A 17,451-nucleotide genomic window follows, 5' to 3' on the forward strand; every position below is an offset into this window, starting at 1 on the left:
GGTGATGTTTGAATTGAGCTTCTCTATGAAGCTTGGTTTGGTGGATGTATTGCATCTGCTACAGTGTTGTGATTGACCCATTCGTTAGTCTCGGGTGCTGAATTACCGAATCCACCCATATAGATAACCAAACATCTTTACATTGTTATTTCATTCGTAGATGTAGACTTATTATATCTACATAGGTAAATAACTAAATATTCTTCTTTTTAAAGTCATTATATCCGTTTAGTCTGCTTCTGCTCATCCATAATTTACGCTACAGCTTAAAAAATCTATACGGACAACTAAACACACCCTTAGCTCCTCGATCCAGATAGACATTTTTTTTTGCTTAACTTTGCAACTAGTGTGGTTTCTTTTTTGTTCACCACATTTTCAATGGTTGCCACATTATGTCTGACTTCAGTTGTGGTAAGATTAGGCATGAACCAAAAGGTCTGTAACTCTTGAAAAACACTTTGGGAAAAAGAAAACAGTATGAGAAGAGTACAAGCTCTGTTGGAAAAGAAAACAATATGGAATAGTTGCCGCCACATGACCACGGATACCCTAAAAGACGTGTATCTTGCAAGCATAGGTCACGTTTCGAAGGCAAATCCTGGACCTCTGATGAACTGTACAAATTTTCAGTTTAGATAATTTGCACATAGCCCTGCAAAAAGAAAAAAACCAATTGTACATAGAAAAACACGTCCGAGTAAATTAACATTTTTGGTATTCTTTATTTGTAAGGTTTTGCCAAACTTGACTCCTTGATGTTCTTCATTCTTATGTGTACCACAAAGGCTATCAACACAACACTGTCTAGACCTATGACGTATATAGCCACGTACGACAAATAAAAACATGTACATATGTGCATATGCACCTCAGTCAGTTTGTACACTTGCATTAATTTCTCAAAAGTTCTCAAAAAGTTCGCAGATGAAGTAAATGTTAGTAGATTATCACTTAAATTTGTGAAAAAAATACGGCTGTATGTGCACTGTGCAAAAAAACAAATACTATACACAGCTTTTGTAGTTTAAGAGCATGTTTTCTTTTATCTTTTTATGCATATATGGTCAAAAAAATTCACAAGTATTTCCAAGTTTTAACATTGTTCCACGTCTATGAATGTTCTTAGAACTTTTGGATATGTGCTAGCGTACAGATTCCTAGTGATACACACATGTGCATATACTGCATGTTTGGATTACGCTGCTACTAGCTTCCCCAAAGCGTGGGCTGGTCCACAAATTGGCGGATGATTTTGCCGCCACGTTTTCGACCGTGATTTGGCGAGAAAAAAGCTAGCGAAACTAGCGTTGGTCAGGACGAGCCGAAAATTGGCCTGACAGCCAAAGTACATAGTCAACTTCTATTTTTGGAAGGCAAGCTAAAGCGTCAATCCAAACGTGCCCATAATGCTCGTTCGTTTATTGGCCATGGTCAAAATCAAGTACGTGGTGTTTTTTCTTTTGTTCTTTTAGTATTTCATGTAAAAGAGCGTTTTCATCCTTTCAGGAAATATGAATTGAACCGTTAGTAGCATAACACATAGAAATATGGCGTCCATAAGATGGAAGGAAAATGCTATACATACAACTTTTTTGTCTGACCCATGTACTAGTTGTGCAGTACAACTGAGCACAGCGTCTGACATTTTTCCTCTTGCCTTGGCCTGCTTCAAGTGATGATGAGCCCTGTGATTGGTGGTTGCGTGCAGTCGTACCATGGTCGAACAGATCTGTGGTACGTACAGTACTGAAGACGAAAATAGTATGTGACCGAGAGTATAAAGCATGCAAACAGGGCAATTAATTTTTTTGCCATCTTTACTGTGTCAATTCCCCTCTCTTACTAATATGTAAATTTATCTGAGTTACTGATAATAGAATATAGTAGTAAATTATTAGTTACCACCTTGGAAGGGTGGCAAATGGGTGGCGCCAACACAACCAGGGTGGTTACTGAGTGGATGAGCTGATCCTTACATCTAGAAGTACAGATTTTTTAATGGCTGAGATAAAGCAAATAAAGCATGGCCAGTTTAAGAGGGATTTCAACGGATGCAATTGCACAAGGAATGAAGTGTTCTCTCCATCAGTTCTGCAGATATATCACCTGGTGCCGAGAGTGCAACATGCACGAATAGACTGGACGACGACTTTTCTGTTATGTAGCGCAGCAGGGCTGTCATGCATATTTGATTGAGGTAAAATCAGATCGGATAAGATAGTGTCGGAGTCAAATAAGAATAGTATTGAACAGTGTTAGAGTCAAATCAAACACAGATAATATGGAACAGTATCGGACACGGATATCAATTATCTCATATTTGCTTTGAATCTCTTCAGACGGTCTGATGGCGGATAGAGAAATTTTTTACTTCATTTGCATCCTCATATATCATATTAAATAGTATAGAGGTATAATCAAAATGAGTACAACAAGAGAGTGATAGATGAGATATGAAAATATGAGCATTTAGTATTATTTATGTCCAGATATGTGACAATCTACCTATATATTATCATGTTTTTAAATAAAATTATACTATATTTTTTCGTAATACCTAACATCGGTCATCCTATATTTGCTTCGAATCCCTTCAGATGGTCGGATAGTCGGGAGATATCTGTCTTATTTTCACCCCCCTACTATTTGGTGCCACTATTACAGAACATCACATATGTAGCGTCCCATCTGTACCGATTCAACAGTAATCAGCAGTAAACAGCACCAAAGATGTATCAGTGCCGGTTCTTAACCTCCAGCGTGTGAACAACGATTGAGGAGTAAATAACCGGTACAGATAGTCACTATCAGTGTCGGTTCCGTGCTGGACCCGGTACTAATACATCAATGTTGATTCCAGCCACGAGCCGGTACTGATAGTGACTGTATCAGTGCCAATTCTAGACACGAACCGGTACTGATACATTAGTGTCAGTTGTAACAATAAACCGACACTGATAATCAGTATCAGTGCCAGTTCTAGCCACGAAACAACACTGATACTCATTATGAACAGTTTGCTACTGTCACAGCTCATCTTAAAAAATTTATAACTTTTTTACACGAAATAGGATAGGAAAAACTTTATATGAAAATTATAGTTCTCAATGAAATGTATAACTTTGTAGTTGAAAACTTTTTAATGTGATCAAATCCTTTGTTCATTATGCGGGAGGGCCGGGCGGAGAGCCGAAGGTCAGTCTGGGGTAATTTTAGGAGGAAAACAAGTGTAATCTACCAACTAACTAAAAGGAGAAGTGTCTTGATGAAAAATTGTGTCTGAGTGATGATGTGCAAAGCATAAGAGAGGCTATGTCCGGTGAACATGCACTAAATAACGCCTGTTCAACATTTTTGAAAAATGGGTAGCGGTTTTGAATCCTAGTTCAACAATTTCTGAATCTAGTTCAAAACTTTCTAAAACCTGTAAGAAAATTTGAAACTTTTTGTTAGACTTACTGCCTGTTCACATGAGTATATCTTTGACTTCCCTCTTTTACATCTTCCCATGCATGCATGAATATATGCACGGCGTGTTCATACTCTTCCTGCCTGTTCACACGAGCATCGCTTTGACTTCCCTCTTTTACATCTTTCCATACATGCATGAATGCATACACGGTGTGTTCACACTCTTTTGTGTGATAGCTTGAGTGCTATCTATTTGTAAGTTGTAACCTTGAATATTCAATCAACAAAGATCATGTGATTCATTCCACTATCATGGTATCAGATAGGTTCGCTTCTGCGACCTTCCTTCCGCCCCTCTAAACATTCGCCAACGACATTCGTTCCGGTCCTCTTCCCCGTCTCATTCTCTCCTGCACGAGACATCCATTTTCCACTCCATCGTGTTCTCTCTGCACGCTTTCTTGCCCCTTCCCTTGTCTTTCTTCCACTCGCTCCCATGGTTCTAACCGAGGCTGAGCGCGTTGAAGCTGCGCTCGCTGAGGCCGCACGTTGCACTGAGGCCGCGCGCACCGAGGCCACACACTTGGAGGAGCAATGTCGCCTCAACACCGAGGTTGCGGCCGCCCATGTTGTCGCGCTCGCCAAATCCATGGCGGCCCTGAAAGCACATGTCGTCATCGTGCAAAACTTCCACGCAATGGTCCCCATCATCCTCGACACCAGCTCCACCAACTATAGCTGCCGACGCGGCCTCTTCCTCAACACCCTCGGCAAGTACATTCTTGCTGACCACGTCCTCCCTGACAACGTTCTGGACAACGAGGAATGGCGCTGCATGGACTATGCCGTGAACTCGTGGATCTACGCCACAGTTTCTCATGAACTTCTTGAGATCATAATGGTCCTCAACGCCATTGCTAGGGAGGTGTGGCTTCACCTTAAGCAGCAGTTTCTCAACAACCAGGAGACACATGCTCTCATCCTCGACGTCGAGTTCCGAAACTTTGTCCACGGGGATCTCTCTGTGACGGACTAATGCCGCATGCTCAAAGCAATGGCCAACGCTTTCGCTGATTTGGGTGAACCGGTCGCCGATCGAACACTCGTGCTCTCCATTCTTCGCGGCATAAATGAGAGGTTCTCTCATCTGGCCTCGATCCTCAATTGCCAGTGGCCTTTTCCCGTCTTCACCGACGTGCGCTTGAATCTTCTTCTCAAAGAAATCACCATGCAGAGCAAACCTGGCGCACCTTCTACAGCTTTCAGTGCTGGCATCGATTCGGGCTCCAAGCTCGGCCCGTTTGGCCACAGCACAGGCGGCAATCCGCCCAGAAACCCTGATGTCCTGTCCAACTCCATCAGCAGCGGCCAGCACATCTCTAGCGATGGCGGCTCAAATTCTAGTCGTAACCGCCGACGTGATCGACATCGTGACAATGGGGTCGTCGGCTCCAATTCCGCCTCTGGCAACTCCCGTTTGGGAGGCTCTCCTCCTGGAGGCCCAGCCCAGTCCTGGCCTTCTCTGTATAATCCATAGACCGGAAGCATCTAGATGTGGCCCCGTCCGGTGCCGCCCTCCGCTGGTCTGCTCAGGCTCCACCCGCGAGGCCAAGTTGGGCCGTATCCACCCACTGAACAGTAGCAGGCTTTCTTCACCGGCTTTCCCCAACAGTTTGTGCCGCTTCCGAGCCCTCTTCAGCAACAATCGGCTGGGCCCATGGTGCATGCCCCCAACACTAGCGCCTATGGCTTCTGGGACCAGCATGAGCTCGCCAACTCGTTCAATACAAGGACCATCATCCCACCTCCGAGCTGTGCATGGTACATGGATTCGGGAGCATCCGCACATATGTCTTTCACCAATGATAATCTTCAAGTTTTTGTACGGTTAGGGCATGTGCAATGCAAAGTGCTTTTGTATGGGGTGCTTAAAGAGAAAACTTCCACATCATTAACCACTTTCACATTTACAAACGAAGGCATTAGTTTAATTTATTCTACTTTGACAATGTACATGCAAGTTCAATTATATCATCATTCTCATGTTAGGCATTGAATTGCTAATTTATACAGATGTTGAACTAGTACATATTTGCATACTGAATTCACATCAACCTTAATACTTTTTGTAGATTTATGTGTGCTTTTCAAAATACGATCAAATTATATGTGATTATATGGTACAATTCTATCAAACAAGTAAAAAAATCTTATCTGGGCCAATATAACCATCTAGCAGAAAGAATAGCTCTTTCTCTAATCCCAAATATAAATCCATTTGGGCTCATTCATGGGAATTAAGATGAGTGGTACAATGACCATGTTACCAATCATTACCATATTTGAGGTAGTTGGGATGCTTACGTCATTGAATATGCATAGATAGGGATAAATAGGAAAAATCAGGTGAAAATGTGCCTCAAAGTTGTTTATAAACATATATTTGGTGAAGTGGGAGAGATGCTTGATAAACTTATATTTAGGATTAGAGGTAGTAAACTATACATGAGCACCAAAGTAAGTGATGTTGGAACAATAAAAACACATCAAATACTTTGGAATCAACATAAACTAGATATATTTGGGACTATATATGTTCTTATTGAACAAAGGTGACTATATATATGCTATATCACTGCGACAAAACTAAAGTAATAAAGACACTATACTTGATGTTTAGGCGTGAAATACTATTCTGAAAAGAGATGAATTATAACAACAAATATAGTTTGTCCCAATTAATGAGCTAAACTTGCATCTGTATTGTGTATCAAATATCAAAACTTTTTTGTTTTAATGCTAAATACATACATGATACACATCATCACAAACAACTTCCACTCTAGGACTATATCCATACTTTTAAGTATTGTGGAGCAATAAAAGTGAAGGTCTTGGAACTCAAACCCAAAGGGAGGGGTTCTGAAGGCTAGAGGGGAACAAATGGGACACAACCGAAATGTATATTAGGTATCTAGCACCTAAGAATTGAATACCCCCTTACAACTAGGGATGAGATATTTATAGTCCATACCCCTGACAACACTCGATACTTCACCAAAATACCCTCTAATTAGAGGAATGTTCTAGGGATAGAACAATAAATGGATCTACCAGCATAGCAGGATAGCTACAAATGGTCCCACCATCTGGGCCCCACTTGGGCCGAGTTGAAGGTAGTTTAAGAAGCCTACTACCTTCGGCTAGATCCTCCGAAGGTAGCATTGTGCCTCAAACAAGGAGCCTGTGACTCTTAGGATTGACTACCTTCGGGTCTTTTCTATGAAGGTTTTATTCATGCCCTTCGTATTTTGCTATTGGCCCTTTCGGGGTGTCTTGGTCTTCTTCCGTTTGACTCCATCGACTATGGGGGAGTTGAAGGGCCATTCCCCCAACACTAAGTACAACGAGCTCCTGATTCGGGAAAACAAAAACAAGACAAAGGAACATTGTGCCCAAGCTATGTGATCTGTAGCTTTAAAGCCAATCATAGCTAGTTACACACTACAATTATATGATCTATATAATAACTGGAGTATGTAACATTTCCTGGATAATTTTTGCAGTTTGTCTAATATGGCTGTACTTAGAGCTTTGCCAATGAACAAAAAGTAGTACAATAAAGGAAACAACTAGTAATGTCATATTATCTTGTATAACATAAAGAGTAAATTTCCTTAAACTACAGATACTTTGTCAAAATTATTATAAAATTGCATATTTAAGAAGTTGTATGGCAAACCTACAGCTTTAATGTGCCAATGTATCACAAAACTACAAATTTAAGAAGTGTATCGCAAAACTATAGATTCAAGTGCAAATTTGTCTCCAAACCACATATTTAGTGTGTCAATTTATTGCAAAACTATAGACAGTTTGGCAAAATTATTACAAAACTATATATTTAAGAAGTTGTATTGCAAACATACAGTTTTAATGTGCCAATGTATTACAAAGCTACATATTAAGAAGTGTATCAAAAAAATACATATTTAGTGTGCAAATTTTTATCAAAACTGCCACTATTAAAGAACCCTATATCACTGCAGGTTTTTAAACTATGGTGATTAAACGGTAGTGATAATCATGGATGATCACTGCCTGCTCTGGAATCGGTAGTGATAGTAAGTATCACTGTCGGTTCATACCTTGAACCGGTAGTGATAATTCATCTAGATATGCAGAAGTACTCTACTAGGAATTCTTCACATGGGCATCTGCCTCAAATTTGATCTCAATTGAGACGGATACCCCATACCGAAATACTCATGGTAGAGTATTTTAAATCTAAATGAATGACAAAATATTCCCGGTGGAGTACTTTAAATCTACATTCACGACAGAAACAATGAGCATTAGGATCAATGTGCCTTATTGTGCAATTTGCACCATAAGGCATATTGATCCCCATGCTTTACTTTGATCCTAATTTTGAAACACAATGACAATATTAAATCTGAACGAATGGTGAAAACACAATCATCTTGAAGTGAATGTATTTTCTACCACTCGTTTAAATCATATTATTGTCACAATCTCAAGTATGCGGAGACATGGCAACGGAGAGACAGGGCGATGGGCTCGGGAGATGGAGAGACGGGCTCGGGAGATGGTGTGATGGGGAGATAGGGACCGCAACCAATGACAGTTTGGGAGATCGTGAGACAAGTTCGGGAGATAGGGAGATGGGCTCAGGAGATGGGGCAACAGGGAGAAGGGGCAGTGAGGTCAACGATGGCTCGTAAGAGGGGGAGATGAGGCGGCACGGCCGTGAGGTTCATGACAGCTTGGGAGATGGGGAGACAGGGCGATGAGGAGAAGGGGCGGTGAGGTTGGCGACAGCTCGGGATATTGGGACACAGGGAGATGGGGAGATGAGGCAGCGTGACCGTGAGGTCGGCGACGGCTCAGGAGATAGGGATATGGGCAAGACAGGGAAAACATGCCCGAGTGGTAGAGATGGTCGAAGTGGCAACGATGATCATTGCACCACTTCTATAGATCATCACTACCCATCGGGTTCTATTTCTGGAGAGTGAAGTGAGATGGAGAGTGGAGTGAGGGAGTCTGGCTCGAGATTTATAGAAGGATTATTACTGTCGGTTCGTATTCTAAGTAAGGATTATCACTGCAGTTTTATAATACAAACCAGAAATGATACTTCATCGTCGATTTGGTATATAAACCGGTAGTGATAAGGATTATCATTGTAGGTTCATAATGATCTTATCTGTCGGTGAGCTTATGAATCGATAGTGATAATTCTTATCACTGACTATTCGTATTCCAAACCGATAGTGAAGTATTACTGCTGGTTCTTAAGGGCTCAATGTCAGATTTGCCAGTTCAGCTTATGAACCGATAGTAAAAAAAAGGTTGAGATGACTCTTTCTATAATAGTGTACATATTTTGTATGTCATTATATCGTAAAACTTACAGAAATGCAGCATGAAAATATACTAAAAGCTTGAAACTTACAGGTGCATAAATAATAAAAAAGAACTAGATACGAATTTGCATGATACGAATTTGCAGTTTTGTTTGTTAATCTACTACTTTCATAAATTCACTACACAAGCTGTCAAAGAAAACAAAAAAGTCGACGAGTTTTGGTCCTCGGCGATAGGCTTCCTAGCGACTAGGGGTTGGTTTATCGACGAGTTTTCTTTCTCTCCCGTCTTCATTCTCCTGATCTGGTTTCAATCCTGAGATCGGATCCGAGTCCACATCCTAGTTCCTCTTGTGTCCACGTAAAAGTGAGCTGCTTCTTCCTTGCGATCCAAAACCAGAATTGCTAGAAACGTTTTTCCTAGTCGCTGGTACTCGTCAAGTTTTCCTGTGACTTCTGATATAGGGTTTCTACTCTCCTACGTTGCCAGGGTTTGGTGGCCTCGTTCCTAATGATGGAGAACGTAGAGGGTATGCTGCAGCAGCTGCGTCTGTCGGCGGCAGAGAAGGATGGTGTGCGAATTGGTGGTGGTGGATCGGGGAGGAGGGGTGCTGCTGCTCCGCAGGCGATTGGGAAGGTGTTTCAGAGAAGCCTGTGCATGCTAATGCGATTGTACAAGGGGTGGGCACGATCTGGTGCCGACAGGAGGGGTGCTGCTGCTCCGCAGGCGATTGGGAAGGTGTTTCAGAGAAGCCTGTGCATGCTAATGCGATTGTACAAGGGGTGGGCACGATCTGGTGCCGACACACTGGGATTGATTGTTCATACCTGGGTGATAATCACTTTTTGTTTGCTTTTCATCAAACATCGGGGAAAAGGAGAGCTCTTGATGACGGGTCATGGAGGATTTTGAAGGATCTCATAGTGGGTGGATTTCGATGAAACAAAGGTCCTAGAGGAGTTTGATTTTTCGTATATATCGATCTGGGTACGAATTACAAAGCTTCCAATCGGCATGATAACTAAAGCTACTGGTGAAGCTATTGGGAACAAGATCGGGGAGTTTATGGAGATGGAGGTGGGGGATGATGATATGTCGTGGGCAGATTGCATCGAGTCAAAGTGAGATTGGTATTCGAAAGCCATTGATGTGTGGTGTTACAGTGTATGTGGGGAAGGAAGAGAATGAACTGTGGTGCCTGCTTGTGTATGAATTTCTTCCCGATTTCTGTTATTTGTGTGGTATGATTGGTCATACGGATAAAGCTTGCGAGAAGAAGCTTGCAAAGGGTGAGGTGCAGCCTTTCGGGAAATCATTGCGCTACATTCCTCCAAAACTGTGTGGTGATGATCATGATGCTGGTCTTTCATTCAAGAAGACTAGTGGCTCGGGTTTTTATAGCTTTTTTGGTGGATCGGGAAACAGAGGAGGTGCAGGGCGTGCTAGTGATGTACCTTCTTCGAGGAAGAGCTTGGCCAGGAATGCTGAGGACGTAAAGGAGCAGCAAAAAGTGGCAGATGTTTCAGCCAACAAGGTAGAGCAAAAATTATTCCTTTTGGAGGATAAGAAGCAAAACTCAGGAGAAGATGTGCAGGCTGTGGAGGTAGAGAAATTGGTGGAGTGACAAGGGGTTAGAGAGAGCAAATAAGGAGGAAAAGCGAGGAGAGGGAGATGAAACAGCAAGGGAAGAGGAGTTGACCGACATGCACAGCATCATGCAACCATGCACATCAGTAGGACCGAGAACGATGTCGGTGACTAGTTGATTAATAGACGTCTTACTAAATTCTTTTGAATCGGATAATCTTCTCTTTTGTTTTATCCAACACAACTCAAAACTCATATAGAAGCAAAAACAGGAGAAGAGCAAGTTGCAATCAAGAACACAAAAGAAATTATAGCTCTCATGTTTGTATGCGAACTCTAGGTTCCAATGAAACTCAATAATAGTCATCACCATAAAAGATCGCAACTTGATAAAAAAATACTTCGATCGAAAGAAAGGAACATAGGTAGAAGAAACTCCCCAAGTTGATGATCTAAAGGCAAGAGAGTTTAAGATCCATTTGTATATATTTATATATGAATTTTATGCCTCTAGTTCAAGAAGAACAACTTCACATAGAGGAAAAAATTCAGCCCAAAAACTAAAATAAAAAACTGATCCAAAAAGAAAAAACTCACAACAAATCAACAGAGCCAATAGAAGAAAACTAGAAGGAGATGAATATGAGCATCGGAGAAAATATGCACTTCATTTCTTTAAGAGGTCAGCCCTATTTTAGACAGATTATAAAGTATTTTCCTACTTAAAAAACTCTTACCTATTACAAAGACTAAGCTCATCTCTCCCTCTCTAAAAACTCAACCACACAACTCTCTAATGGCTGCCTCATCCTCTTCCTACAGCCTTACCCTCTCTATTTATAGGTCTTTGGAGCTTTTTTGAAACCCAAGTTTTCTTGTTCGCAAAATAAATCTCTCGTAGTAAACTCATACCTAACACTGATGATATTTTAGTCCATTTTTCGCTCCGTCCATCGAACAGCCGTGGATTCTTCACGACTTAGCTTTCTCTCGATGCCAGCTTCGTGATGATGCAATGTGCACTCCGTCTATCCACAGTTTTGAGGCCAAACCGTGAAACTGTCATGCACGCTTTTCAAAGCGTGACTCACTGTCGCTTGCTTTGACATTAAGCAAGCATTCTGATGTCGATGTGTGTACTCCATCTTGCGATCTTGACTATCGGCAAGTCTCTCCTACTCCCAATCCGACCACCTTGTCACTTGCACGGGCATCCCCTTCGCTTGACTTTGTCAACATGCAATTTCCATCTATCTTCTCAAGATTTTCTTGACCCCTATGTGCACATCTAAGATCACTCTTAACGCTGCTTGGCCTTCTGGATCGTTAGGCACCAAGCACCCCACTTGGCCCCGATCATCCTACCATTGACCGTCAAGTTACATCTATCACCTGCACAACATCAAACAAGCACACATGTTTCCCAACCCCATCTTTGATTAGTTCAAAATCAGAAATCTCAATTCAAAGAACAACTCAGAGAAAAACATGAACGCCAGATGATCCGGTGCATATTCCTTCTAAGTATCAGACCATCTGACATGTGCAACTCAGCTGAGCCCTCTGTATGGAATCCTCACTGCAAGAAATAGTCCAACATGAATTCATATCCATCGCTGGACCATCTGGCATGTTCAAGTCCAGCAAAGCTAGTTTGTAACCTCTCTGCAAGAAATGCTCCGGTATTCACTTCACCCCAACATCGAACCATCCGGCATGTACTTCAAATTTTGCCTTTGTATTGAAATGCTCCGGCATGTACTCCATCTGAATACTGGATCATCCAGCGTGTTCAACTTCCAAAGCGCCACCATCTGGCGTGTACATTTTTTTTGGACTCAGACAAATATGCCAACCCAATTTTCTTTGCAACTTTGGTTAGTCATGATCATAATAGAAGTACATATACATGCTTTTGCAACTCTATAAATCAACAAACAAAATTCACAACCTTGTCAATCACTCATCACATATTAACTAAGGCACATTTGAACTTGGTTTCTCAATCTCCCCTTTGATGAGTGCATTGACAATCCTCAAAGCACAAAGATTTTGGTTTGAAGAAATCCAACAAGAGAAGCTCATCCAAGTCACCAAAAACTCGAGAAGGAGCAGAAAATATCACTTGGCATAAGAAGATTGCAAAAGCCCGAAGAGAGGTAGAGACAAACCAAAAACCTCAAAAGCCCAATAACAGCACAAATGCTCCCCTTGATGAATGCACATTTTTAACATATTTTCTCCCCCTTTCATCATGCAAGGTTTTTCTTTATGGCTTTGCGCATATTTTTCTCCTCTTTTGACAATGCAAACATCAAGGACAAAACACCACAGCAAGGCATGATCATGCAATCCTAATGAGCTTTCACAAGTATACCACGAAGCATTCACAAATACTAGAGACAGTAGAATGTGGAGCTCACCAGTGCACAAAGGTTCAAAAAGATACAATGTCACAAGAACATGAAGTTATATAAGCTAAACTGAAGAATTATAGGCGCATTAAAGTGCACATAGACGGATCATGTTAAAAGTGACAACCACATAAGCATCCACGAGGCAATACAAGTATTAAGAGCTAGCTAACTTCGATCTCAAACTAGGCAAATAAGCATTCATGATAGTAGACTTTGCAAACACTCACATATAAAACAAAGACTTTGTTAGATCAAGTGATTAAAAGGATTAAACAATTGGGCACATTTCTTTGATTTTCTTTCTACCCTCAAGTTGACTTTAGCAACCATGGGTTCATTCTTTGGCAAACCACACGAGGCATTAAGACAACCGTATTGGATCACATTTTAGCACAAGAAACTTGATTCCTCAATATTATTCAAATTTGCACAAATTTGCGACACAAGGGATACATGTTCCCCTAAGGTTCTATCATGAGCTAAACATTTGACAAAGACAGAAAACATAATGCAATATTCCCAAATCCACTACCTTGAACCAAGAAGCCTAGAGCAAGATATTCATCAAATTAGTCTTAACACAAGCATTGACTAAGTTAAAGCAATTATGAACATGGTGGTCATAAATGTAGCATTACATGATAAATAAAATTACCAAATTTCATCTTTAAGAAAGCTAACATGCTTGAAATGTTTCATCAAAGCATCAAGAGGAGTCTAAGATTTAAAGATTGTTCTGCACAACTACTCAGTTTAGTCCAAATTCAAGTCTAGCTAGAGAAAATGCTAAAGACATACAAGTCAAAACTTAACTACTATGAGTATCTTACAAGATGGTATGCAATACAAATGCAACAGAAGTAAGATAGAGTATGTACAACTACAACTTTCCCTCGCACAATATCATAGGGATGGCACACTCCATTCTCTCGCCTCAAATAGGCAAATCTTGTTGCATCTAGAGGTTTAGTGAAAATATCGGCAAGATAGTGTTGGATATTAATGTATTTGAAGTCAATGTCTTCCTTCTCATTGTGGTCTCTCAAGAAGTGGAATCTCACATCTATGTGTTTAGTTTTGGAGTATTAGACTGGGTTATTGGCTAAGCTGATGGCACTGGTGTTATCACACAAAAGTGGCATACTCTTGAAATGCAACCTAAAATCTCTCAAGGTAGCAACCGTCCATAAAATCAGAGAACAATAGGTAGCGGGAGCAACATATTCAACTTCAGAAGTTGATTGCGCAACACTAGACTATTTGCGAGAAGACCAACACGCAAGAGAGGTACCCAAGAAATGACAAGTACCGGAGGTACTCTTCCTATCAATTTTACAACCAGCAAAATCCGCATCTAAAAACCACAAAGAGACAGAAGAAGATACAAAAAACCAAAGACCATACTTAATGGTGTGTTTGAGATATCTCAATATGTACTTCACCGCTTAGTAGTGAAATATCCTTGGTGATGCTTGGAAGCGTGCACACAAACAAAAGGCGAAGTGGATGTCGGGTCTAATTGCCATCAAGTACAGGAGTGAGCCAATCATGCTCTTGTACTCACGCTGGTCTACCTTCTCACCATCTTCATCTGGATCAAGCACGATCGAGGTAGCCATCAGTGTCATCAAGGGCTTCACATCGCTCATGTCAAACTTCTTTAGTAGGTCCTTGGTGTACTTCGTCTGGTGGACGAATGTACCTTACTTAGATTGCTTGATTTGCAGTCCAAGGAAGAAGTTGAGCTCGCCAATCATCGACATCTCAAATTCTCTACTCATAGTTTTTGCAAACTTATCCACAAGAGCATGAGAACAGCAAAAACAATGATATCATCCATGTATATTTGAACAAGTAGGAAATCATTGTCATACCTAAAAGGAAACAAAGTTTTATCCACCGACCCCATCGCATACTCATACTCTAGTAAGAAAGACTTAAGTCTATCATACGAAGACCTACGCGCCTGCTTAAGCTCATACATAGGTTTCTGAAGCTTGTATACTCTATGTGGTATTTAGGGTGCTCAAAACTTGGGGGATGCTTAACATCTTCCTCTATGAAATCATTTAGGAAAGCACTCTTGACATCTATTTGATACAATATAAAACCTTGGGATGCCGCAAATATAAGGAGGATCCTAATGGCTTCTAGCCTAGCTACCAGTGCAAAGGTCTCTTCAAAGTCTATCCCCTCTATTTGAGTAAAACCTTGGATCACAAGTCTAGCTTTGTTTCTAACAATGGACCCATCCTTCCCCTATTTGTTCTTAAAGACCCATTTGGTGCCTATGGTGTGAATGTTAGGGGGCTGTCGGAGGATGAACTCCTGTCGCAGGGATCCCGAGAGACCCCTTTTTAAAGATTCTGCCGAGGGGATGATCCTGAATGAGCTCATCTGGGAAATAAATGGGAACGGAAATAAATGCAGTGGCTGGTGGTGGGGGATGATCGACCTAATGCAAAAAAGATGGATGCACCGGGGTTTAGACAGGTTCAGGCCGCACGGGGGCGTAACACCCTACTCCTGTGTGAGTGCTATATCTTTCCTTGAAGGGAATTCTTCAAGGATGTATCCGGTTACAAGGGTGTGCTGTCTATAGAGAGCTTGAGGCTCCCGTGTTCTAGCTTTGCTCGAGCTTGTTTGTGATGTTCTTCGTGTGTACCTTTCGTATCTTTTTCCTGTGAACTTTTCCGTGTTGCGCCCTTTTTTTCATGGGTTCTTCATCATTTCCTTTTATAGGCGCGCCGACCTCGACTTATCCTGAATGGGAAAGAGGGGGCGCGAGTGCCAAGGCGCCACAGAGAAAGGCGTCATCATTCCGTCTTGGCGAAGTGACAGGGGCGGTGGAAAAATGCGGCGTGCATCCGACCACCCACCACTGTGGATGTCCTCCGGCGCCATTAAGAGGGCCCACCGGGCAGCCACAGAGGTGCCCGGTGCGCCCACCCTGTCTTGTTCTTCTGCCAGGGCAGGGTGGCAGGCGGAGCGCTTCGATTTTGGCAACGTTATCCCGAGGCACCCGGATGAAACGGGACGGGACCCGTGCATTTAATGGACCCACACCCCCCTGCCAGAGCATGGCAGGGTCTAACACTAGGGCGTGGACAGCTGAGAATGTCAGGATGTCAGGATGTCAGGCCGCGCGTGCCTATTAAATGCGGCATTGGGCCTTTGATTGGCTGACACCCCGACGATGGGACCCTTCGGGTCGTCGGACGATCTTGCACGAACCTTCGGGGAACCGAGTCCTCGGGGACGGCCACGTGCAGCCCCGAGCACTCTCTCCCGAGTACTTCGGTGAGACCTTCGGGGAACCGAGTCCTCGGGGGCTGCCACGTGCAGCCCCGAGCACTCCCTCCCGAGCACTTGGGTGAGACCTTCGGGGAACCAAGTCCTCGGGGGCTGCCACGTGCAGCCCCGAGCACTCTCTCCCAAGCACTCGGGGAAACCTTCGGGGAACCGAGTCCTCGGAGGCTGCCACGTGCAGCCCCGAGCACTCTCTCCCGAGCACTTGGGGGAGACCTTCGGGGAACCGAGTCCTCGGGGGCTGCTATGTGCAGCCCCGAGCACTCTCTCCCGAGCACTTGGCTGTTTGGATCATCGGGGGACTACAGTACTCGGGGGTAAGTGAGAACCCTTCCGAGCACTTCCTTCCCGGTACTTGGACTCTGCGGATCATCGGGGAACTGGGGTGCTCGGGAACCAGAGGCTGCGGCCCCGAGCACCTTCTCCCGGGACTTAGTTTATTCTTATCCTGCAGGGTGGACCTCGCGGGATGGTGACATGTGGCGGATGGCCGGCCCGGTCTCGGTACTCAGGGACCCCTGGTTCCTAATACACCGACAGTAGCCCCCAGGCCCATTGGTAGGCGACGGGATGGAGACTGCGGATGGGCCCTTCGTCGCGGCCGAGGCCGAGGCTGGTGCAGACGCCACGTGGCAGGCTTTCGAGAGGTGGCCCTTACGGACCCAGACCTCAAGTACGCCCCAACGGGAAAACGAGTGGACGCGTGTCCACACAACTTCCGAAGGGTATGATGACCGTACGGGCGGCACGCGCGGTCGCCGCGTAGATCGTGGAAAATACGCCTGGCAGCCGCTGACATCGCGCGATCGGCGGGAGATTCGCCTGGCGGTTGCGTCGATCGAGGCGACGCTTCGCCGAGTGAACCGTTTGGGCGGCAGTTTTTGAACTTTGAGATATAAAAGGGGGAAAGGATCGGTCCGTCCCCCTCTTTACGCTTTCTTGCTCTTGTGCTCTTGCTTTCTTCGTGCTCTGAAGCCCTTAGGAAATTCTCAGGCGACCGGAGCATTCTTCCTTCTTTCTCTTTTTCCACCACCCAAACACCTTCCATTCTTGCCAAGATGACGAGGGTCGGAGGAGGACGCCGGGACAAGGCTTCGGACAGCATCTTGCCGGAGTCTCATCTGAGGAACGAGGAGGCGGCGGACAAGATCAGAAAACTGCTAGTGCCGGAGGGGCAAGAAGGTGCTGTGGTGGTGACGCCGGCGAGCCTGACGCCGGCGACGACCGTCCCTGGGTGGATCATCCTCTTCACATATTTTGTGGCGGCGGGGTGGGTGCCGCCGTTCTCCACCTTCTTCCTGCAAGTGCTGGAGACGTACGGCATTCAACTGGT

The sequence above is a fragment of the Phragmites australis genome, chromosome 11 (genome assembly GCF_958298935.1).
Source record: "Phragmites australis chromosome 11, lpPhrAust1.1, whole genome shotgun sequence".
NCBI lineage: Eukaryota > Viridiplantae > Streptophyta > Magnoliopsida > Poales > Poaceae > Phragmites > Phragmites australis.